Here is a 24,711-nt window from a genome sequence, read left to right on the forward strand (position 1 = left end):
CTGTTAGAATGAGGGTTGACACGGGCTACGTCTCCCTCTAGACTGTGTTTTTCTGGTTATAGTACACACTGTTCAGAATTTGGATGCTGCTATAAATGGTGTTTGGCAGCATGAACATTTTCCTATACCACTGAACATTTTACTGAAATGTAGTTAAAAATTAAAAAAAAAAATTCAAGAGTCAGAGAGTGGCAGGGTGGGGTGGGGAGAGAGTGAGAGCAAGCTCCTGTCTCGTCTGCCACTACCCAAGTGCCTGTCATGGCTGGGGCCGGGCCTGGGGCCAGAGCCCGGAATCAGGGACAATCCAGATTTCTCCGGCTAGCAGGAGTCCAGATTTGTGAACCATCACCATTGTCTCCCAGGGTCTGCATCGGGGCCACACTGGAGTTGGGTGCTCCAGCTGGGGGCCACACCCAGACACTCTGATGAGGGGCTTAGGTATCCTAACTGGCCTCTTAACCGTTAGCCCCCCCCCCCACCCCCCACCCCTGGAATGTAGTCTTTAAATGGCTGAATAATATTCTATCGTAGGCCGGCATCGCAGCTCAATAGGCTAATCCTCCGCCTTGCGGCGCCGGCACCCCGGGTTCTAGTCCCGGTCGGGGCGCCAGATTCTGTCCTGGTTGCCCCTCTTCCAGGCCAGCTCTCTGCTGTGGCCCGGGAGTGCAGTGGAGGATGGCCCAAGTGCTGGGCCCTGCACCCCATGGGAGACCAGGAGGAAGCACCTGGCTCCTGCCATTGGATCAGCGTGGTGCGCCGGCCGCGGCGGCCATTGGAGAGTGAACCAACGGCAAAGGAAGACCTTTCTCTCTCTCTCTCTCTCTCTCACTGTCCACTCTGCCTGTCCAAAAAAAAAAAAAAAGAAAAGAAAAATATTCTATGGTAGTGAGCTTAATTTATTGAACAGTTTCCCATTGTTAGATTCTTGCTGGGGAGAGCCACTGTGGTTGAAGTCTGCAGTGTGATGGCTCAGTCTCTGCATAGCCTTTCTAGAATCCCAGATGTAACCTCTCAGAAACTTTAGTCCCCAAGGGAACACAGCTGCTTCTGCCTGGAAGTGGGACCGCGTAGTCCGGAACTTTTGAATGCTGCGCAGTGTTTCTAGTTCAGCGGAACACTGGGAATCATTAAAACTTCATGAGAAAAGGGTCAGTTTCTGTTCATGCCTGGTTTTATATTTTTGCAGTTACTTCGTTAATTTCAGGAAGGTTGACTTCTTTTTCAGTTTTCTTTTCTGGAACTGCTGTGTAATAATTGTGCATTTTTTGGAGTTCAGAGTGATGATTTGACACCGTGGGTCATGATCAGATCAGAGTAATCAACATTTCCCTCCCCTTAAACATTGATCATTTCTTTGTGTTGGGAAGCTTCAAATTCCTTATCTTTTAGTTCTTTTTAAACTCACTGTTGTGAACTGTTCTCTCCTGTTGTTTCACTGGACATTTCTTTGAGACACTAACCTAACGCCAGACAGAAACAGAGGGCATTAAAGGAAGTCCACATGCAGTGAATCTGTTTCTTCCGTGACGGATCTAAGGTCTAGGCTGCTTGGGTAGCCAGAACCGGGGTGACGGGTGGAGAAAGAGGAGCCAGATTCAGTGGGGTCCATCCAGCGACCAGCGGGAGGGCCGCATACACTGAGTGGAACCAGGGGGTCAGATAGTTCCGTGGAAGGAAAGTGAGCTGTGCAAGCGGCAGGGCTTCAGAACGAAGGACGCTGAGTGGCGACTCACTCCGTTGATGGTTCTATCCGCCGTACATCTAACTAACATCTGCGGAAGTTGAAGAAATGGGAGGCCAGTAGGTTGAAGGGTCATTTTCATGCATAAAGTTTCCCTAGTTGAAGGTCAAGACTGCTGTAGAGAGGGTAAATAGTGTGCCTGTTTGAGGAAGGTAAGGGAGCAAAGTTCTTAGCTTCCAGTGGGCAGAAGAATCCTGGGTTGGTTTTGTGTCTCAGGTTTTCCTTCTTGCACTGTACCCTTGACACTACCCTTACCGTTATCCTCTGTCTCTTCTGTGTTTGGGAATGCCTTGTTCTCTTAGCTCATGGAGACAAGCAAGATTCAAACGCTTATTGCATTACCCCCCCCCCCCCCCATGTGTACATATGTGTGCTAAGGTATAAAAAGGGGAGGATTCTCACCAAAAATATGAACATATAAAAACTGGGAAGTGATTTCTTACCTAACAGTATCTGTAATATTATGTAATGTGGCTTGATTGAACCAGCATATTTTTAGCCTTTCTCTTTTTAACCTTATAACTCTTGTCTGCTGTCTATTACTATTATTATTATTTTCTGTTTAGCTGGTTGAGCATAAGAAACCGATGTTGCACATTTGTTGTCTCTCTCTCTTTTTTTTTTTTTTTTAACTGATTCTGGGGTTATTTGCTACAGATGGCAAATCATAGTATGCATGGCTCCTGAATTTTATGCATCATAACATTGGACAAATAGAATTCTGAAAGTGGTTGGGGAACAAAACTAGACTTTATATAATAGGATGGCAGACCATTCAGAGAACCTACTCTTGGTACGAGTGTTCCTAGACATCTGAGTGTTAGCACAGAGCCACAGCAATGTTGCTGTCTGTGGCAATTTACGTACCAAGTGATTTCCAATTTATTTAGCAGATTTTACTCTGTATTCTTATTATTTGTTATGCCAAAAGATAAATGCATATATATATATGAATATACATATATTCATTTTGTACAGATCAGAAAATACAAACAAACGTTTTTAAAGTCACTCACAAAGTACCCTTTCCAAAAAAAAAATTACTGTTACCATTCAGGTTCATTGTTTTGATATTCCCTTTCACTACGTTTATATACAGTATTTGTATTTATGTGTTGAGATAGTAATGTACATATTTTTTAAAATCATTCTTAAAAGAGCCTTCACATTTTAAAACATTTAGATTATGTGGTAAACATTTCTATAGCAATGCGTGTTTTTGTATAGTTAGGTTTTTGGTTGAATGTATATCACTGAATTTTCTTCATTTTTAAAAATAATACAAAGATACAGTTTGGAAAGTCTGAAAATGACTGCTGTAGTCCCGTCACCTGTTGCTAATGCGCGGCCTTGCAAAGGTTCTTACTGCCTTACCCTCTCGCATACATTCCATCCAGGCTTTGGGGTGTTGCACTCTGTGCCCCGTCATCCCCTGAAATAACATGACCGTGAGCCTGCTGCTGCGGGTTCATGCACCTACCCCCGATGCCGCTACCGCCGTTCTCAGCTCTCACCTGGGGCTTCTTGAGCGCTGGCCAAACATCGGGTAGCTGCTTTTTTAATTTAGCACCCAACTGTTGCAGGCTGCAGAAAGTGATGGCTGGGCCTGACACATTAGAAGGCACTAGAAAGCTGTCTTTCTGGAGAACTGTGCTTGGGGGCCAGGAGTCCGAGGTTGCTGCAGGTTGAGTGGCCCTTCCCCGGAATCCTGGGAAGCAGGAGTGTTTCTGGATTTTTTTTCAAATGTTGGAATATTTGCATATTAATAACAAGATATCATGGGAATGGGACCTAAGTCTAAACATGAAATTCACTTGTTCTCATATGTATCTCATAGCTGTAGCCAAAAGGTAATTTTAAGCCGTATTTCAGTGTGTCTACATATATATATATATATATTAAAAAATTATTTTATATATTTATTTGAAAGGCTGGGGGAGACAAGGAAGAGAGAGAGAGAGGGAGAGAGAGATGGATCTATGTTCAGATCTTCCATCTGCTGGCTCACTCCCCAAATGACTATGACAGCCAGGTCTGGGTCAGGCCGAAGCCCGGAGCTGGGAACTCTATCCTACTCTCTCCGCATGGATGACAGGGGCCCAGATACTGGGCCAGGATGCTCTGCTTTCCCTGGCACACTAGCAGGAAGCTGGATTGGAACAGAGTAGGTAGAACTGGAACCTGCACCCTGCTACGGGATGTGGGCACTGCAAGTGACGGCTTAGCCTCCTGTGCCACAACACTGACCCTCTAGGGTGCCCGTATTTTGACCGAGGCCCATTCACATGAAGTCAGGTGTGGGGTTTTCTACTTGTGGCATCATGTTGGCGCTGAAGAGCTTTTGGAGTTTGAGTTTGTGTATTAGAGATGCTCATCCTGTACTGTGAAATAAAATTTTTACCCTTTTCGGTTTCTCTGCTCACTGACAACTGACATTTAGATCATTGCGTCATTACCTGAGTCCAGCTCCCCTTCCCACAATTGTTTCAGCAGCTAGCTTTTTTGAAGCTCTTTTAAAAAAAAAATTATTTATTTATTTGAAAGTGGGAGTTACGCAGAGAAAGAAGAGGCAGAGAGAGAGAGAGAGAGAGAGAGAGAAAGGTCTTCCATCTGCTGGCTCACTCCCTAATTGGCCGCAATGGCTGGAACTGCACCAATCCAGAGCCACAAGCCAGGTCTCGTTCCTGGTCTCCCAATTGGGTGCAGGGGCCCAAGGACTTGGGCCATCCTCCACTGCTTTCCCAGGCCACAGCAGAGAGCTGGATAGGAAGAGGAGCAGCTGGGACTAGAACCAGTGCCCATATGGGACGCCGGCGCTTCAGGTCAGGGCGTCAAGCCACTGAGCCACAGCGCCGGCCCTATTGAAGCTCTTCGCAGGGCAGTGTCAGTGGCCCTGACATTGAAGCTTTAAAACTAGGATCGGATCAAACCTTTCCCCTTTGAAAGAGTTGCATTAGCCAGCAAGCTGAGTTCCACACCAGATTCTAGAGGGGTCGACCAGTGACTCCTCCCCTGTGCTTCCCTGCTCTGAGTCAGCTGATTTAGTTACAGTTTGTGGAGAGCCAGTTCACTAATAAAAAGATTAAATGAAATTCACATTAAGGGTTCGCTGCTTAGGTGCAGAAAAAGCATAGTTGTAAAGAACAAAGGCTGATTCAGAACACAGGGCCTGGGAGCCTGTGAAGTTCACACACTTGACATTCATGTATGGTTAACACTCCGAACATATAATCTAATATGTGCCATGTCATTTGGTTTGTGTTTTTAAAAGTAGGTTTTTTTTCCCTTTGGGTTATATTTGATTTAACAATGTCAATTCAGTTTTTGAATTACTCTTTTCCATCTTATTAATCTATATTGGTTTAATGTTATTGATTTCTTGTTATTATCACAACCATGTAGTATTTTCTTTCTAAAAGAAATCCAAACTTTTGAAAGAAGCCTCTGGGTCAGTGTGTGGTATAGCTGTTAAGTCACTATGTGGGTTGGCTGCATCCTGTATTGGAGTGCCTGGTTCAAGTCCCAGATGCTCCACTTCTGATCCAACTTCCTGCTAACGCACCTGGGAGGCAGCAAATGATTGCTCAAGTACCTGGGTCCCTGCCATCCACATGGGAGATCTGGATGGAGTTCCCGGCTCCTGGCTTCAGCTTATCTTAGCCCTAGCTGTGGCAGGCATTTGGGCAGTGAACTCACAAAGGGAAGATATCTCTCCTTTCTCTCTCTCTCTCTCTCTCTCTCTTTCTGACACACACACACACACACAAATAAAATAAAAATAAATGAAAGAAAATGAAAAAAAATCCTTAATGTATTTATGTAAGGCAGTATTTACTTAAATATTCTGGGGATAACATACCTAACTATGAGAGTTTCCTTCATTATGTAGGAAGATGTTATACTGGGTGCCTACTGTATGGAAAGTACATTACTGGGTACCAAGGATGTGGAAAGAAAAACGATAAAATCCCATCCTTAAAGAATCCAGTATGCTGTGGGAGACAGATACAGACACTAATATTTGGAAATGCTAAGTCTGTCCTAAAGCCACGCTGCTTGTGGTCTTGTGATGATTCTTACATCTATGGGGGCAGAGACTTTGTCTCCCTTTTGCCTCACTGCTATATCTGTATTCATGTGCCAGACACATATTTGAGGGTCTGACATATGCCAACGCCCAGCAAACAGCAAGCCAGCAATAAGTAGTCACAGGGATTGCATCTACTCAAGTCCCGGCAGTAGGAGTGCAAGTAGGGGAAGAACGGAAGGGCTTTCATGCTGACGATGCATGAAGCTGAGCTGACTCTTAGGTGTGAGCAGGGAATTGCCTGTGAAGTGGAGGAGGAGGCTTGGCGGGTGTGGCCGAGGGTATTGCAGGCCAAGGCACGAGCTTGCTGGGTGGGAGGAATGGGACTAGGAGGAGGGAGGAGGCAGAAGTGGTCATCAGGGCCAGGATCACGGAGGAGCGTGTACACCTGTGCAGGTCCTGGGTTGGCTAGCTAGACACGTTTAAAGGACAGCAAGGAGATGGCTGGAGTACATTTTGTGAGGCGTGGAAGATGCACTCAAGGAGGGAGTGACCACCAGAGCATGGAGACCAGTTAGCTGGTGTGGATCCAGATTGAGATCAGGTGGTACCCCAACCAGGCCACAGCTGCACAGAGAGAAGAGAGGTCAGAAATATTTGGGAGATAACATCGCAAGGCTTTTTATTTACTTATTTATTTATTTATCTATTTATTTATATTTTAGTTTCAAGGGTTGAAAGAAGCATGGAGGCTACAAACTGCAATGTTTCTTGCATCAGCAACTCTGTATCATTCTGAAGACAAGAATTAGCTATCAGTGTAGGCGATAATGTGGTGAAGAGTACGCTGTGAAGGGTCATTTTCTGTAAGGCTGGGGAGTATCCTAGCCGCCCATCGCGCTCCTCTGATCAGCCCTTGTGAGAGCACTAGATCCTTAGTATTTGGGTCCCTCTCCGCATCTCCCTTCGTGACAAATTTATTAAACACCTACTCTGTCCTGGGTGCTGTGAATTGCCGGGGATGTGAAGATGGGTTAGATCCCATTGTTTTTCCTCAAAGGGTCTCCAGTCAACTTGGTGGAGAAGGTCATTTTTTTTTTCTCCTTCAGTTAGAACTTTTGGATTTGAAAAACCTCACACAGTTTATGGAAGAAAAAGTAACACTGGAAGAAATCGGGTGGGAGAATGCATAAATTCAGTTTTTGTAAATTTAAGTGACTGTTTCACCCAAATGTCACTTTTCATCCCCTGTTTCTCTTTTGTCTGAAATGCACCAGCGAAGCAATCAAGAAGAAGAATTGATTAATTTTGTGCTGTGTGCTTTGCAGTCCTGTGTTTTGTTTGTGCTTCAAGCTGTGGCCGTTGAAATTTCATGGTAAAATAGGGAAAAGGTTTTGAATGTGATGGTATGTGGCACAATGACTGAATTGAAGGAGGTCGATCAGAAGACCACTGTGGCCCTGATGCAAGCGAGGTTCTGCCCACGGGCAAAGGGTGCAGCTGGGGTTGTCATTTTGAAACGATCAGCATGGTGCATGTTCAAAAGTACTGTGTATAGGAAGAGCACAAGTCATCACTTGGGGCTTCCAGCTTCTTTAAAATTAGGCAGGTGGATGAAGTTGTGGTGTAACTGATTATTCTGGGTTGTTTTATTGGGCACTTAAAGTTGTGTGTTTTTTTTGTTTTTTTGTTTTTTTTTGTTTTTTTTTTTTTTTTTAATTTGCCAGTTTTTGGTGCAATCTAGTGTTTCGGTTCTGATTGCTGTTTAAGTTCTCCCTCTAGTTATATATGTGTGTGCTGGTTGTCTTGCCTTAGACACTAACTCCTGATTAGTTAGATAGGCAGACAGCATTCATTTGCGTTGAATGCATAAAATGGAGTGATTTTGAGCTTTTGCTTTTGAGGACTATTTCAATATAATTTCCACTTACATGTGAAGGAATTGAACAATTTTTGGTGGAAGAAATTTTCTTCAGTGTTATTGGTGAGAATGGGATCTAGGATACACTTGCAAGTCCTTTTTTTTTTTTTTTAAATATTTGAAAGAGTAGCAGAAAGAGAGAGATAGAAATGTCCTTCCATCAGCTGGTTCACTCCCCAGATGGCTGCAATAGCTGGGTGTGGGCCAGGCTGAAGCCAGGACCCAGGAACTCCATGTGGGTCCCTCATGTGAGTAGCAAGGGCCTAAGTACTTGGGGCATCTTCTGCTACTTTCCCAGGCATGTTAGCAGGAAGCTGGATTGGAAGCAGAGTGGCTAGAACTTGAACCAGCCCTCTGAAATGGGATCCCAGCGTTTTAAGTGTCAGTGTATTGTGCTGTGCCACAATGCTGGCCCTGGGAGCCATCATTTCTGACTGCTGCCCAGTGAATAGCTTTCTAGAACAGCATCCTTCTAGACAGGGGAGAGGAGATGCATGCCAGGCCATTTGGCCTCCTGCATGCTTGGATTCCACAGGCCATTGCAGTTTCCGGGATAAAGCATTGGCATCCCATTTCTCCCTCTGTGTTCTTAGTTAGCACGAGTGGCCCCTACTTCCTGTGTGCTATGGCAGCATTGTTATTGTCAACTGGAAATGCACGCAGCCCTGTGGAGAAATTGCTGATCAGCTACTCTACGACGGGACCACTTTTGGATATGGTGGTTACTGCTGTGAAAAGAGGAAGCATGTTTGGTTTCTGTTTCATGTTAAAAGCTCAGAAAATGAACAGGATTGCGATTACATCTTTATACCGTGCTTGTGTCTCTGAAAACTTAGCCAGATGAATGTATTTCTCCAACGGCATCCTCCCCTCCTCGTGCAGTTTGGCAGAAATACGTAGGATCTTAACCTCACCAAACAGCTTTAAAGAAGGACCATGCCAGGCTGACCGGCCACGGAAGGGCCTGCAGTGGAGAACCGGCCCAGCACTTTTCCAGTAGTGGAGAGCAAATCACACTGTCAAGACTGGGAGGGGCAGGTACTGTGACGTAGCCAGTAAAGCCACTGCCTGCAGTGCCTGCATCCCATATGGGCACCAGTTTGTGTCCCCAATTGCTCCACTTCAGATCCAGCTCTCTGCTATGGCCTGGGAAAGCAATGGAAGATGGCCCAAGTCCTTGGGTCCCTGCACCCACATGGGAGACCCGGAAGAAGCTCCTGGCTCCTGGCTTCAGATTGGTGCTGCTTCGGTTGTTGCGGCCATCTGGGGAGTGAACCAGAGGATGGAAGACCTCCCTCTCTGCCTCTCTTTGCTTCTGCCTGACTGTAACTCTGCCTTTCAAATAAATAAATAAAATCTTAAAAAAAAAAAAAAATGGACTGGGAGTTTGTCCTGGGAACACGGCACAGAGGTGACTGCGGGGCACTAGTGTTGCCTTTGTCCAGGAACGTCTCAGACTGTGTGACCGTTGACAAAGTGATTAGATGAGAAGAGTGCCCGGTTGAGTATAATGCTATTGAGGTTCTTAGGAACAACTAATATTTAAAGACAACTGTCCATAGTAACTCTGCTTAGAATGCATTGTCATATTTTCCTGCTAAATGTACTTTAAAAAATATTTGACAGGCACAGAGAGAGCGAGCAAGCGAGCGCCTTGCAGGGGGAATCTCCTGTTTGTTGTTTCACTCCCTAGTTGTCTGCAACAGTTGGAGCTGGGCCAGACTGAACTCAGGAGCTGGGAGCTCAATCCCTGTCTCCTGGGCAGCAGGAACCCAAGTGTTTGAGCCTTAATCTGCTTCCTGGCCAGGGGCACGTGTGCCAGAAGCTGGAATCCGGAGCTGGAGTCGGCACTCCACCCCAGGCCCTTTGACACACTCTGCAGACATCCCAAGCTGCGTCTTAGACATCTGGCCCCTAACTTTACCTTTTTTTTTTTTTTTTAAGATTTATTTATTTTTATTTGAAAGAGTTACGCAGAGAGAGAGGAGAGGCAGAGAGCGAGCGAGAGAGAGGTCTTCCATATACTGGTTCACTCCCCAGATGGCCGCGAGAGCTGGAACTGCACCGATCAGGAGCCAGGAGCTTTCTCTGGGTCCCCACACGGGTGCAGGGGCCCAAGGACTTTGGGCCATCCTCTACTGCTTTCCTAGACCATAGCAGAGAGCTGGATCGGAAGTGGAGCAGCCAGGTCTTGAATCAGCACCCATATGGGATGCCGGCACTTCAGGCCAGGGCATTAACTCACTGTGCCACAGTGCCAGTCTCCCCCCCCCCCCCCGCCCCCCCCATGCACTTTTGAAAATGCATCAGATCGCTTGCTAATTGCTCGACTCAGGGCAGCTCTTCTTGAGTGGTGTCCTCTGTGGTGGCCCTGCCGTAAATAGCTTACTGACACTCTGTCACTTGCATTGTTGTGGGCGTCCAGGTGGGCACCGGAGACCCCAAGTGAACCTCCAAGGAACTAAGGTGGAAAGGTGCTGGGTATAACCCCACGTCTTTCTAATGAACTGGCGTTTACTGTTCACATATTGACTTTAGTACCTGGCGGGAAATGAGCTGTCATTAGGGCTGGGAATTTTACCGACCTGACAGCATCAGCCCTGGGTGCTTGCCTTCACCTGTAACAGATTAGCGGTTTAACAGGACCATAGTAGAGCCCGAGGAGGTGTCACGTAGCTCGGAGGAGCCCCTCTTGGTTCAGTTTGTCTTCATGGAAAATCCCCAGAACCCTCAGTTCTCATACAGCTCTGTGAATCAGGCTCAGCCCGTTCCGGACACGGAGTCCAGCGAATTGACTAGGAGTATTGTTGGCGATGTGAGCCTGTGCAGTGAGAACTACTTCGTTGTTCTTTGCTAGACATCGGATCCTTCACCGTGCTGAGTGTTCTGGTCCTGTACTTGTTTCCCTTGTATATCCCTGCTGCTGTTGCTTAGATAGGGTCCCTAAACGGCACTGAGCTGTGCCCTTTCTGTGTTCTCGAGGTTCTGAACTGTGTGTGTGTGTGTGTATGGTGCGTGTATATTTTTGTGTACCCTGGGGATATTCGCTTAACCACAAAGACATTCACCATTTTGGCCCGGCGCGACTCCCTGCTCTTTTCTTTGCTGGCTGTTGTTTAAGGATGACTTCTCCTGCAAATACCGAGGGGCAGAATTGCCAAGTGAAGGAAGGCCGCCATTCTCCGGAGAGCAGGCATCTGTTTACAAACCTGCAGTATTTATTACATAGCTCATTTAGCCCATTCATCATTTTAATAGAAAAATGAGACATTTTAGATGATTCTGAAATAATTCGAGGTAAGCTACAGAGCTCCAGGCAGAATATGATTTACTCCGACAGCACCAAGCTATTTTCCAAAAAAATATAATGGAATGATCAGCACCAATAATTTATGATTACTTATGGCAAACTTATTTGATGTCTTCATTGCCATAGAAATTTGTTGATTAGATTACACTTTGAGTGTTTTCTGGCTACCTATCCCTCCTCCTTCTGTCTTCTATGACAAATGGTTCAGAGTTCCATACTTAGCTGTGTGTCTAAATATGCTCTGCCTGCTCCAAGCACTGGCTGTAAATTTAATTTCAGATTTGTATTTCATATTCTTTGATATGAAAGAACACCCGTCAGTGTCACTGGCTGGGTTTCACTGGAGATTATAATATCTCAATATACATTTTCTGTTTAGAAATTAAACATATCCTTGAGGCTGACGTGGCGTAGCTGGTAAAGCTACCACCTGCGTCCCACGCGGGTGCCGGTTCTTGTCTCGACTGTTCTACTTCCAGCCGAGGTCCCTACTAAAGGCCTGGGAAAAGCACTGGAGATGGCCCAAATGTTTGGGCACCTGCCACCTACCTGGGAGACCTGAGTGAAGCTCCTGGCTCCTGGCTTCAGCCTGGGCCATTGCTGGTTGTTGCAGCCATCTGGGAAGTGAATCCGTGAATGGAAGATCTGTCTCTGTGTCTCTCCCTCTCTCTCTGTAACCCTGACTTTTAAAGTAAATAAAGAAATCGAACCTATCTTTTTATAGTTTCCCTAGCCTGTTTTATATCCTGTTGTACCTCTCCGTAGGTCACAGGTGTGACTCAGGTACACAGCCAGCTGATCGCAGCCACAGCTCCAGAGCCAGAAGGAATCTGACTGTGTTTCTAGCTGCTGTCATGAAGCTCATGAGCTCTATTAATAATCATGGTACAAAGCCACTGGTATTTATTTTTAGTGTTTTTCATTTAACCAAGAGCTTCCAAATGCAAGATATAGAGGGGCATGTGTTATTCCTGTTAGAGATGGGAAAAGCCGTGGTCAATGAGACTGTGAGTCTAAGGGTGGCAAAAGTAGAGTCGGGGCCTACTGTGCCTCAGGTCTCCCGTGCACAGCTGATCATCTTCTCATTTTAACCAGTAGTGGATATGATCCATTCTATTAGAGAGGGCAAGAGGACATTATGGACAGGCACATGAACGCAGTCACTACCAACATGACCTAAAAGGCAATCAGACATCATGCCTGTGATGCTTATGCCCGAGAAGTAACAACAAAAGAGACAAAAAGCGCTCTCCCTTTAAACGTGCAATGCAGGGTGTTTATCTTCAGGGTGGTAAGAGGTGTCTGTTATCAGGGGATCTTTTTTGCATGCGTTGCAGACATCATGCCCGCTTGCCCCTTAATACTTCAACAAAAGTCACCGTGTATTTCTGACCTAACCAAGGACACTCGCAGGTGTCAAGAAACAGCATAGGTGTTCATCTCTCACCCAGGTTCTCATTTTGTCCACTGCTCCGGTCATGTTCTTTGTAGCAAGTTTTCCTCTTGATGCAGAATGCACACTAGGGGCATACGCTGGAGCTCGTTGGAATGTTCCACTCACACGTGATTTGTGCACAATGTGAGCAAGATGAGAATGTCATGGGAACTTCAGCTTAGAGCCTTTGTGCCGTCATTGCTAAGAGTTTCCAAAGAAATAGAGAAGGATGGACAGGAAAAAAAAAAAAAAAAAGCAGTGAAGAGTTTCATTCGGACGTGTAGATGGGAGTTCTGTACTGTGGGTGAGTTGAGGGGAAGTAACTGCATAGGAAATTTTGTTTTCATGAGCCAAAAATACTTTGCGCAGCATCTTGTAGAGATTGCACGTCTTTGAGAGATGCAGCAGGCATCCCAGTTGTACTACTTAACACTGGCAGAGAGTCAGCTCTCCTCTTACATGTCTCGGGGTAGTTCTGACAATAATTTCATCTGAAATAGCCTCCTCTCTGTTCCTCCTCCCTGGGCCTCCCAGGTGCTATTCCATGTAATTTTAGGCAAATTGCTTCCTTTTCTCAATGCCCTTTGTCTCCCTCTGTTTAAAATGAGGACGAGGTCATTAATGCACTTTTCTTTCAAGTCTGTTACCTTGATGAATAAATACAAAAATACAGGAGTTCTTTGAGAATTCAAAGTTCTATGTACTTATAAATTGACTGTATAAGGTAATTTTATTTTATGAATAGGTTACCGATTCCAAGAGTCAAATCTATTTTAATTTTCTTTCGTTATTAAAAAAGACCATTTCAAAAAAAAATAGAAAAATAAAATTGAAAGCCTCTACTTTATCAGTTAAATTGGATTTTTGTTATTGGAAACTTATTCTGATTAGTAGAAATGCTTTGGTCACAGGCATAGTTATAAACGCTCTTAGTGACTTTATTGAAACAGTCAAAATGAGAAGGCCCTTTTTCCTGGAAATGGGAGGATGGGCGGTTTCTGCTAACATGTATATGTTGGCTTAGAAGGGAAACTCAGATTTGTTAGCAAAATGCACTTAAATTCACATTTTACAATGAGTAGAATGAAATTAAAAGAAACAGAAATTGGTCTACTTTGTATCTGTAAAAGAGTGACTAAGTACCCTAAATTCCTAACTGTTCAGTGGAACCTGGAGAGCATTATGCTACAGTAAGGCAGACACAGGAAGACAATGACTGCTGGACCCCCCTTCTGTGGGCCTCTACAATAGTTGAACTCCCGGAAGCTGGGAATAGCAGGCTAGCAGGTAAGGAAGTGAAGAGGCTGTAGGCTTTGGAGTAAGGTCTGGAGATGCAGTATACATGGGGCTGTAGTTAAGAACACTGTTTTGTGCTTAAAGTTTGCTGCAGGAATAGAGATTAAGTGCTCTTACCATGCATGCATACAAGTAACTACCTGTGATAAGGAAACTTGATTGTGAGCGTCATGATATACACACATACACATACACACACACAATGTTACCATGTCATGTGTCTAAAAAATACATACGTAAATCTGTCAACTATACCTTAATAAAGCTGGCAGAAAATAAACAAGTAGGCAAAGTGAGATGACCTCACATTCCGTATCACAGTGGGCTAATCCTTTGTGCTGCCTCTAAGCACAAAGATCCACCCTTTCAAATGCGTCCTTTGTTTTCCATTTGTTTCTTCCACTCATTAAAAAAGTCATTCAATTAAAAAAAAGTTTTTATTTGTTTATCTGAGAGGCAGAGAGACATAGACAGAGTGAGCTCCTATCCACCAGTTCCACTTGCTAATTTGTAATGTAACACCACCACTGTACCTTCACTGTGCCCATTCCTGCCATAAATTTTCTTCCTTTGCCAGCAACCACTTGCCCCACGTTGAATTTGCAGCCTGTGATCAGTGCTGTGTTAGAATCTTTGCCATCAGTCCTTGCCATGCCCTGATGACAGAGTATATTGGTGCTTCCAGCTTATTATTATTATTATTATTATTATTTTTATTTTTATTTTACTTCTACGAGGAGCTCAAGATATACAAAGAGACCAGCTCAGTTCCAACCCCCAAGGCATCAAAAAGAACAAGTTCTAAGTCACAGCCTCCTTCCGCACGCAGCATATTTTAGCTGTGTGGCTCGGCTTGTAGCTCGCCATTTGCAAGCTACGTGTATTGCTGTACATATGCTCTGGAAGTCTATTACAGCCTTGCCTCCCCTCCCCACCCCCTGCCTCTCCTGTTTCTCTCGGTATTTTTGGGCGAGCCTTGGGAACATGCACACCAGGCCCAGAGAGTGACACAACAAAAGCAGACTCTTGAAGCCGTCAGGTTGCGTCCTTGCAAATGACATGGAACAAATGCACGCGACGGATTCAAATATGTTCACCCTGACAGAAATCTTTTGCTCGCAGTGAAAAAAGCCCCCGTCAGTTCCGACGGCAACAAAGGTGGCTGCTGGGAGGGAGAGGGGGCTTGCCAAGGCGGCACGTGTCTCCGCTCTGTTCTGGAGACGCCTTCGTGCCTCGCTTCTCAGCTTTGAGTTGCTTATAATCTCGTCTTGGCATGCTCTGTCTGCAGAATACATTAGTTTTCATGTGTGCCTTTGGCCTTTTCTCAAGATTTATTGGGGGGAGGGGGACTAGCTTTTTGTCTGGCAAGGAGCAAAGCCTTTTAGAGTCCCCTAATCAATAGTGGTAAAATGACTAGAACTCGTGCCGTGCCACCCCGGAGGTTCGTCGGTGCATGTCCTTTTGTGTCTGTCATCCGAGAGATGCAGCGCAGAAGGCAATTCTGTCCCCAGAACACCACAGTCGGGACAGAAGGCAGTTCTGTCTCCAGAACACCACAGTCGGGACAGACGCGAGGAAGCAGGTGACTGTGTGTTAAAGGGACGCCCTCGCGGTGTTCCTAGTCTGACCTGGGCCATGGGGCTGTTTCTGTGGGTTCACAATCCCTGTTTGCAGGAGGTTGGAAAGCGTCCAGCATGTGAGTGCAACCTGCAGATTTGGGGGCTATAGCTCATCCTGGGTGGAGGGAGTGGCCACGTGATTTGTTGCTGCTGCCAGGTTGGGTCTTTCCCAGAGAGACCTTTTACTCACCGAACGTGCTACCTGACCCCATCCCCCTGTACCCCGCCATACCTCCCATTGTATTTGCTCTGAAATTCTTATTTCCTTTCTTCTCAAGATAGCATTAAGGGTGGAAATTGGGCAGCCCCGCCGTTTACCCTTCCTCTGTAGATAGAGTGAGAGGGACTTAATTCGGCAACACACTACCGATAGACAAATGTGTTGCTTTTGTGGGAAGGATGCTAGCTGATCCTTGGACAAAGGGGAGCACCCTTTCCTGCTCACTTACTCATCGTGATAATGCCTGCCATTTGGCCGAGTTGCCACCTTGTCACTGAGGGGATTAGGCTGGGGAATTCTCCCTGCTCAGGGCCTGCTCATTGTGGGAGGTCTGACCTCTACTTACTGACTGTGGTACAATGGTCACTCTTCAAGGCCTTAAAAGTAAGAGACAAAGCTCAAGACATATGGAATGGCACTGGGGCACTGTTGAATGTATTAATATGCCTAGTATTAATATGTCTAGTGAAAGAATGTGTCACTTTGTTTAAAGATTTATTTATTTATTTGAAAATCAGAGTTACAGAGAGAGGGAATGAGACAGCATTGGAGAGATCTTCCATCCACTGATTCACTCCTGTAGATGGGCATGACAACCAGTGCTGGGCCAGGCTGAAGGCAGAAGCCAGGAGTTTCTTCCAGGTCTCCCATGAGGATGGCAGGGGCTCAGACATTTGGGCCATCTCTGCTGCTTTTCCCAGGCTGTTAGCAGGGAGCTGGATTGGAAGTGGAGCAACACCAGCCAGTGACCATATGGGATGCCAGTGTTGTAGGCTGCAGCTTTACCTAGTATGCCACAATACCAGCTCCCAGTCTGTCTGTCTGTCTATGTATCTGTCTATCTATTTATTTAGGCACAGACGGAAGAGAGACCCCCATCCTGTGGTTTGTATGTGTCAATTTTATTTTTCAGTCCTTAACATTAAAAAAATCAAATATCATGGACATACTATGTTTAGTAGATTGAAAGTTGTGATATTCTTTAATATCTTTATCTTTGCATAGACTGAAACCTTAGTGATGACGTTTCTTTTTTCTTAAATTTTTAAAGCATGCTTCTCTGTTTCCCTGTCTCTTGGAAGCAACTGAATTATTATTAATTTATGCGCCTCAAATATTTCTACAAAGTCACTTTCAAAAGTTCATGGAAAAATCGAATTAAAGGATGAGGTATTTTGGTGCAAACAGTTCTGAAATCCTTGCATAGTTTTTTCATAATGTGCATTTTCCACGCGTGTTTTGAAGACCCATAGTATATGGCCAAACTAGATCCCCTTTTGTATGAATTGTTCTTTAATACTGAGATTTCAAAGACAAGCTACGGCCGTGTGCCCCCACCCTGTCCTGATCTGACAGTAGTCTGAGCCTGGAGGGTGTGTCCCTGTCACAGAGAAGCTCGTACAGCAAGCTTTCTTCACCTGCGGCCTAGCATAGAACCCTCTGTTGTGAGCTGGCTTCCCAGAGAAAGAGCTGGTCTTGGTGGGAAATCTCACAGGCCTGTTCTCTGCCACAATAATTCTTATCTTCAAGCGGTGGTTTGGCCTTCTAGTTGATTGATACGCTCCTGCAAGCTCTGAGCCTGTTGGCAGCGTAGGCTTGTGCATGCGCAATGCTAGGCTCCCCCCGGGGTCACGAGCTCTTTGCCCTGGGCCCTTGGATGGGCGGCCCCCACATTGTTCCCAGCTAAATGACCCCTGTGCCAGGTGCCAAGTGGGGGTTTCTTCAGATCCTCACTGAAGAAAGGGGATTGGAAATGGTGTACCTCGGCAGAGGGGGAGCCCGGTGGTCCTTGGCGATGTGAGACTCATACCATGTTTGAACAACACAGCCATTGCAGGGTTTTGTCCAGGACCTGGTGTCTTGGGCTTTAGCCCTGGACCTTTCCGCTTTGTTGGAAGCCAGTGAGCCTTGGAGGAGGTGGGGACAAGTTATGCTGGGTGTTCACCACACTTCCTGTTAGGACGAACAGATCTGAGACATGCTCTCTTAGCCTTCTTCTTGGATTTGTGAAGAAAGAGGCCCAGGGCGCTGATGAATGAAGTGACCGAGCCAGGACCCTCAGCCAGGCGTCTTGAGTTCCCTCGCTGGAATGTTTTCCAGTCTTCACGGTGGTTTCCAAGGAGGCTGCAGGGATCGCTGGTTGGAGAACAAGGCCAAGGATATCTGCAGGTGTTTGGGCCGGCTCAGGACTAGAAGTTCTGCTGAGGCTGGGGAAGCCGTGCACGCCGAGGGCGCCCGTGTGTGGCTTGACAGCTCCTTCGCTGGCCTGTGGGGATGCACGCTTGTGCTCTTCTGCTGTGCTCCAGTTTGCTTATCAGTGTTCTCAGCTGCCCTTTCCGCCCCCCTACCCACCGCCTCACCCATGAGCCTCCAGTGGCTTTGCGTCCTATCTTTCTAGACAAGGAAACAGCTTCCCTCTCCACAGTCTCTCCCAGATAATGATGGGAAGGTCCATGTGTTTATCAGTCACTGTCAACTCGACCGTTAAAGCAGGTGGGATCCAGCCCCTCTGTGCTCCCACCTCGAAGCAAGGAAGCAGAAAGAGTCACTGAGTACAGGGGCCGATGGTCCTTGAGAGACCTCACTGTGTGATTACCGTGACATTGGATTGCACTTGTGTGGGATTATTGATGAAGTGCCCCTTCATCGCCATGCCCATGGGCTTAGTAAGAGTGGACGTTTCCTTCTCGCTTCTTCTGTCTCTCCTCACGTGTGTTTGTGCCCCTGGTTCAGGCCTGTGTCTGTTTACTCAGCAGTTTTTTGTTGAGGGACCCCTGTGTGCCAGGCCCTGAGGTCTCTGTGCTAGGTGTGGATGGGTGTAGCTCACCGGTAACTAAAGTGTAAAAACCAACCAAAGCAAAGACAGCCGAATCCTTTGCCCTGACAAGCTTGCATTTTGGTAGGAGGAACTGATATATAACATGCTTTAATGCTGATGCATGAAATACTTAGAGATTAGGCAGAATAATAGGGTTGGGAGCTTAACCCTGAAGTAGGGGTAGGGAACCCTTTCTCTGCCAAGGGCCCTGTGGATATTTATAACATCATTTGCAGGCCGTACCAAGTTACGAGCCGAAAAGTCAACCTGCTATAGATTTATTGAATGCTGAGTCCTGCCAGTCATTGCCTTGACAGGGCCGGATGAAAAGATTTTACGTGGGCCCTATATGGCCTGCAGGCCAGATGTTCCACACCCCTCCCCTAAAGGATAAGAAAAGTTAGTTCACTAAGTACTACTATAATTCAATATATCGATCTTATTTTGTGCCAGTCTGTGACTGTAGAGTACATGATAATTATTCCTCTTACTTTCCTATTTGATTTTGAGCAGCTTTGACATTGACTCAGAAGACAGTGTTTCTGAAAGCATTTTTACAACTGCACACTGTATAAATAACTGGAATGGATACTAGATAAATCTGTATTGTTCAGGGTTCCCCATACAAACTAAGCCAGTAGTAGGTGTGTGTGTTGGGGAGAGAAAGAGAGACAGGGAGAGGGAGACAGAGAGGGAGAATTATTTTAAGGAATTGGCTTCTGTGACTGTGGGGCCTGTCAAGTCTGGAATATTCAGGGCAGGCCAGGGATTAGAGCGCCAAGGAAGAGCCGATGCTGCCGTCTTGAGTCTGAACGCAGTTGGGGGACACATCTGCTTTTTCTTTAGGGAGACTCAGTCTTTGAAGGGCTTGAGCTTGTTGGATGAGGCCTGAGAAAGACTCTCTTTTGACTGAAGCGTAGGCTCCCCTGAGACCTTTCTGACCAAGCTGACCTTGGGTCTCCTCCTCTGCCCTTGCAGAGCCCAGTTGGAGCCGGAATCCTGTTACGACGGTTTAGGGGGACGTCACCTACGCTGGCCGTTTGATTACCCTGCTGTCTTACCACGCTGTCCTGCCCCTTGACCTTACTGTGCCCTCTTAGTAATTTTCCATCTGCCGAACTCCACCCTGCTCCTTGGTTAGAATTGTCCACATTTCTTTGGTTAGAATTGTCCACATTTCCTTGGTTAGAATTGTCCACATTTCCTTGGTTAGAATTGTCCACATTTCCTTGGTTAGAATTGTCCACATTTCTTTGGTTAGAATTGTCCACATTTCCTTGTTGGAGTTGAGGCTGAGCCCAGTCCTCTGTTTTATCACAAAAACTCCAAGGCTGTGGCCCTGTATCTGTCACTCTGCTGTCTCCCCCACCCAGTGAGGTCTGCCCTGCTATCCTGAACAGGTGTTGTGGATAATACTTTCTTTAACAGGCCCACCCACAGCATGGGGTAACCTGTTTTACTCTAAGCCTACTGATTTGAATGTTAATCATGTCCATATATACACATAGATATATATACATATATACACATATACATATATATACATATACACACACACATATATATATCTTTACAGTAAAACTAGACTGATGTTTGATTAAACATCTGGACACCATAGTCTGGCCAAGTCGACATAATAAATGAACGGGGACAGCGATTAACTCCACTTTCTAGGTGAAAAAGAAGAAGTGTTGTTATTTTTTTGTTTTTTTGTTTTGTTTTTTTAACCTTGACTTCTGAATTTTCTGCAGAGAGCTGGAAACACTGGGAATATGCACAGTGGTGGCTGAAGGATGGGGAGATGTTTGCTTTGCCTGTAACTGTGGCCGTGGGCCAGCAGCAATGGCTGAAGCATGGCACCCCTTCCCCCTTATCTGAAGACAGAATCTCCTTCCCAGCTTGAAGCTGCAGACGTGCAGGCCATGCGGTGCTATAGTTTGGGACTTCTTGATGTAACAAGGGCTTTTGCTGACTCTTCCCGCACTGTGGTTGCCATCAGAGATGCCTCCGGCTTTGCATTCTTTGACGTCTGTGTCACAGGGGCGGCACTCCTGTGGTCCATTGTGTGTCTGTATTCTAGAGGAGCTTTGTGGAGAGCAAGGCGTGGAACTCAGTGTTGATTGTAACAGGTGATATGTGGGTAGAAGCATGCTGTCTGTGAATAAGGTCAAGTAAGCTATATGGAAATGTGGAGGAATGGAGACAGGCAGTGGGAAGGGAGAGTAGAGATGACTCTTTACCCTGCCCATTAGTTGGTCTGCTGCTGCCCTCGTGGCTTTCCTGGGCTGGAGGTAGAAGAACACCATGGAGAGTATCCCATGGGCAGCTAGCTGGGCCTGCAGCTGTGGACCCATCTCATCTCTGAACATTGTCGAGTCCTTTCTCATTGCGATGCCATAGGTGGCACAGGAGAAGCTCTGGTGGCACCATGTTGGCATCATCTCTTGCCTTCACATCTCAGCCACCTCTCAAAGAAATTTATCCCTGGCTGATTGCCTCAGGGTGACTCCTGACCCTGCCTGCACAGAGGACCTGGTGTCTGCCAGTTCTGGAATGTTCCTCCACATTCTTCTAAACTTCGGGGGCAGCAAAAAGAGTGCTGGCATCGTGGTCATAATCTTCCACTGGAAACAGCGGAGGTGTGTAATAGGACACAGGTGACCAAATGCTGCCATGCCCTGATTCCTGGGTTCTGTGCCAGGTACTGTTGGTGGGGGAGGGGAGGTCCCTAGAGCATCGTCCTGGCTCTCCAGCAGTGTGGAGTGGCTGTATTGCACACCCCCATTTACCGAGTCAGACAGGCACCTTGTACTTGTGCGCCTCCTGCTGGTCCCATGGCCTGCCATGTCGCCTCTGCTTTCCTATGCCACCTGTCTTCTGTCTCGTTTCATTTTTGCCTTTCCGTTCAAAGCACAGCATAAGCATCTTCTTAGTGAAGGCTTCCAGAACAGAAATGATCCGTCTTCCCCATATTTCCCCAGCCCTCCGTTTCTCTGGTGTGAGTGGGGGAACCCTCTGATTTATCATCCACACCAGGAGTGTGCAAGGCGGGCACTGGTAATTCCTTGGGGACAATCCAGATAACTGGGATGCTGCAGGCAAACCAAGACACATTGTCACCCCATCGATGACCTGTATGTCCGGGCAAGTGTGTGTGCACATCTCTCTCTGGGATGTGAGTTCCGCTGTGGGCTGGGAGAGGTAGAAAAGGACCCTGTCGTTTGTACTTGGTTTCCATTCCTGGATTTGCACTCAGTAGGAGCTCACGGCTCTCTACTGAATGGAATGTGTACTGTGTAGGGTGTTGGGAGCAGGCCTGCTGGGACCTCCAGGGTAGCTGGCAGAGGGAAAAACCGGTGGTTTGGGGCCCGGGAGACTCGGCCAGCGTGGCATCTTTGGGTTGTCCGATAGTCCGAATGTTGGTGTGATGGCAGTTGCAGCCCTCTGCTGGGCTTCCTTGGTCCCCCAAACGTCAGGCCTGAGTCACGTGGAGCATGAGATCACGGAGTTTCTCAGGAGCAGTCTGGAACGTGGGGGAGCTTTGGTTCCTGGGTCTTCAAAGTGGACTCAGGGGCTTAGCTGGGCGAGGGTCCAGCCGCACCTGAGGCAGACACATGTTTCGAGTCTTCATTTTAAGAACACCTGTTGGCAACATATGAGAAGCCTTAGCCTCTGAAAAGACACTGATCACTTAGTAAGGCTGCTTAGAGTTACGCTGAATTGCGGACTCTATAAAGGTTCTTTTTATAGCCCGGGTGTCATTGAGGAGTTTCCCTGATGAAGAGTGTGGGTCACAACAGTTCATGGGTTTTTACATATAAATGAAGGACTTGCCATTTAAGCAGTCCTTTCCAGCGGCCAGAGTAGACAGCTATTGGTGTAATGAAGTGAGATATTGAATATAATATTGAGTTTATTACCACATGGTTCTAAAGTAAGTAAATAATGGATACGTTGACTTCTACTTTATAGATGGTTATAAGAGACCTTTTTAGAACACTTCAAAGGTCTCACTAAAGGTGGGCTACTTTACTGCCACCTCCCCTGTTGTCATTATTATTTAGTGCCTAGGGGCCACTTCCCATTGAAAAGGTAGAGATTTAAAATCTTTTCTGTGGGTAATGAGCATTTGGTTTTACTGCAGTCTATAATTTGGGCTCCAATGGCAAACTGTTAGTACAAACTTTTGAGCCTAGGGTATTATAACACTTTTTATCAGACACTTATGATCAGCAGAATCTCTATAGCCTAAGTTATTGCATTTTCTATGAAAGTGAAGCTCTCATCCATCCATGCAGGGGTGGCTGGAGTGCTCTCCTTTCTGTAGTTAAGAATCCCTTAGGCTTGGTATTACCGTCTTGGACAGGATTGTTTATCGTTTAATTCCTTGCTACACTTCTTGTCCTTCACTCGTAAAATCTGCAGCTAGCTTTTAAAGTTGTGAATTTTGCACCCATCTTGTTTGCTCTGTCAGCCGCAGTCACAGGCTCAAGAGGGAAGAGCTATGTAATTCTAGGATGGCGATTCTCAAGTCTGGCAAGTCATTAACTTCCCTTCTCCAGCTGCCGGAAAATGTACACAACCCAGCGCACCCCAGATTCACAGCGTAGGACCTGGGCACCTGTGTGTTTTTAGAATGCAGGACTCTGATGCTCACCCCTCGATGTGAACCGAACAACTGACGGAGGCACGGAGGCATAGCATCACCCTCTTGCTGCAGCCTGGCAGCCCAGTGGTTAGGGTGGCTTTGGGGTGAGCCCATTGCTGGTGACACGGCCTTGGTACCCATATGTTCTTTCAAGCTTCCTGCACATCCTATGATCGTAAACTCTGTGTTAAGCATGTTGTGCAGCGGTCATCTTCTTCCTAGTTTTGTAAGGAAAGCACCCTCTTCTTCCTTCCCCCGGTCCCTCTCTCTTGATGCCATTTCATTCTTACTCGGTCTTAGCAAAACCAAGTCCTCAGCCGGCGGGGGGGGCGGGGGGGGGTCTTGAACTTTGTCCTGTCCTCTCAGTCGAGATGGCAGCTTTCTTGCGAGGATCAAATGAGCTGATGTATAGACACGCACCTTGTGAAAAGGCAGTGCTCCAATTCTTGATGTGGACGCTCATTTCCTGATGCGTTTCCCACGGTGCCCGTGTCAGTGTCCCTCATCAAAACATGTGATCAGCGGATATTCTGAGCAGGTTGCAGAAAGACGTCCTGAGTGGTGATGCATTTCCGCAGCGGCTGCCTCCCCTTCTTCCCCTGCACTGCCCCAAGGAGGGCTAGGAATTCGCCCTTTGGGTCATTCACAGGAGATAGGACTTACCTTGCCTACAAGCTGTGTCCCAGGTTGGAGAACCCCCCCCCCCCCCCCCAGTCTCAACGCATGTGGAGCCTCCTCCTTGGCCTTTTTCTTGGTTTAATTCCAATCACGTTGTTAAAACAGTATTTCACTACTTCTGGTTCCCCTGATTGTCATGCAGATAAGTAGTGGAGACCCCGACATTAGAAGTGAGTAGCTTATGGTTTTAGCCCGACAAAGGAAACTCTCGATGTTTTTTTCCCCCCTTGAGCAACACAGCAGTAATAACCGCGCAAGGCCAGAGCACTTGATGACAGATAGCTAATGGCGCCCGGCCACAGCCACCAGGCCTGTTTTCCCAGCATCTGTCACCATTCAGAGTCATTAGCATACCTTTGATGGCTTCTTTTCAAAATAATTTCTACCAGGGCATTTAGAATGCATCAAGGGAAAATATTGACTTGTAGGGATGGGGAATTTTAAATGTAGACAAATGGTTTTCATTCCCTCAGATGTAATTTTGACGAAATCGAGAAACCACATAGCAGCATACCGCACAGTATCACACAGTTGATAGCATTGAATGTAGCCCAGGAATTATTTTTCCAGGCATTCTATAATAGCTAATTAAAAAAAAAACAAAACCCACAACTTTTTAAAGTAAGAAAACCAAAAAACCCACCAAATCTTAATTTACAAAGTTTTAAGAGTTGCTGTTCTGTTCTGTGCTAGGCCGTGAACCGCGCATTGGCTGTGCTAGGCCGTGAACCGCGCATTGGCTGTGCTGGGCCGTGAACCACGCATTGGCTGTCAGTCTTGCTCTGTTTTCTGATCAATCATGGAATCAAAGTGATTCTCTTCTTAGAAGATGAAAGATGTTTTGTAGGACACATGCTGTCTTTATATAATACCGATAAGTAGTAGCACATTGTTTATTTTGTTGTGAGGGGGAAATCTTCAGATAAATAAATTACGCCACATTATTTTCCTGAAACGTCAAGAGTAGGTGAGTGAGGCCCTTTACTGAATTTTTGCAA

The 24,711-nt window shown here is 46.3% G+C and overlaps 1 protein-coding gene across 1 annotated transcript in view; it reads left to right on the top strand.

The window, feature by feature from the left end:
* Positions 1-24,711, top strand: part of CHCHD3 (coiled-coil-helix-coiled-coil-helix domain containing 3) — a 282,290-nt gene that overhangs the window by 104,617 nt on the left and 152,962 nt on the right. The window lies entirely within an intron of this gene.

The sequence above is a fragment of the Lepus europaeus genome, chromosome 1, assembly GCF_033115175.1.
Source record: "Lepus europaeus isolate LE1 chromosome 1, mLepTim1.pri, whole genome shotgun sequence".
NCBI classification, from domain to species: domain Eukaryota; kingdom Metazoa; phylum Chordata; class Mammalia; order Lagomorpha; family Leporidae; genus Lepus; species Lepus europaeus.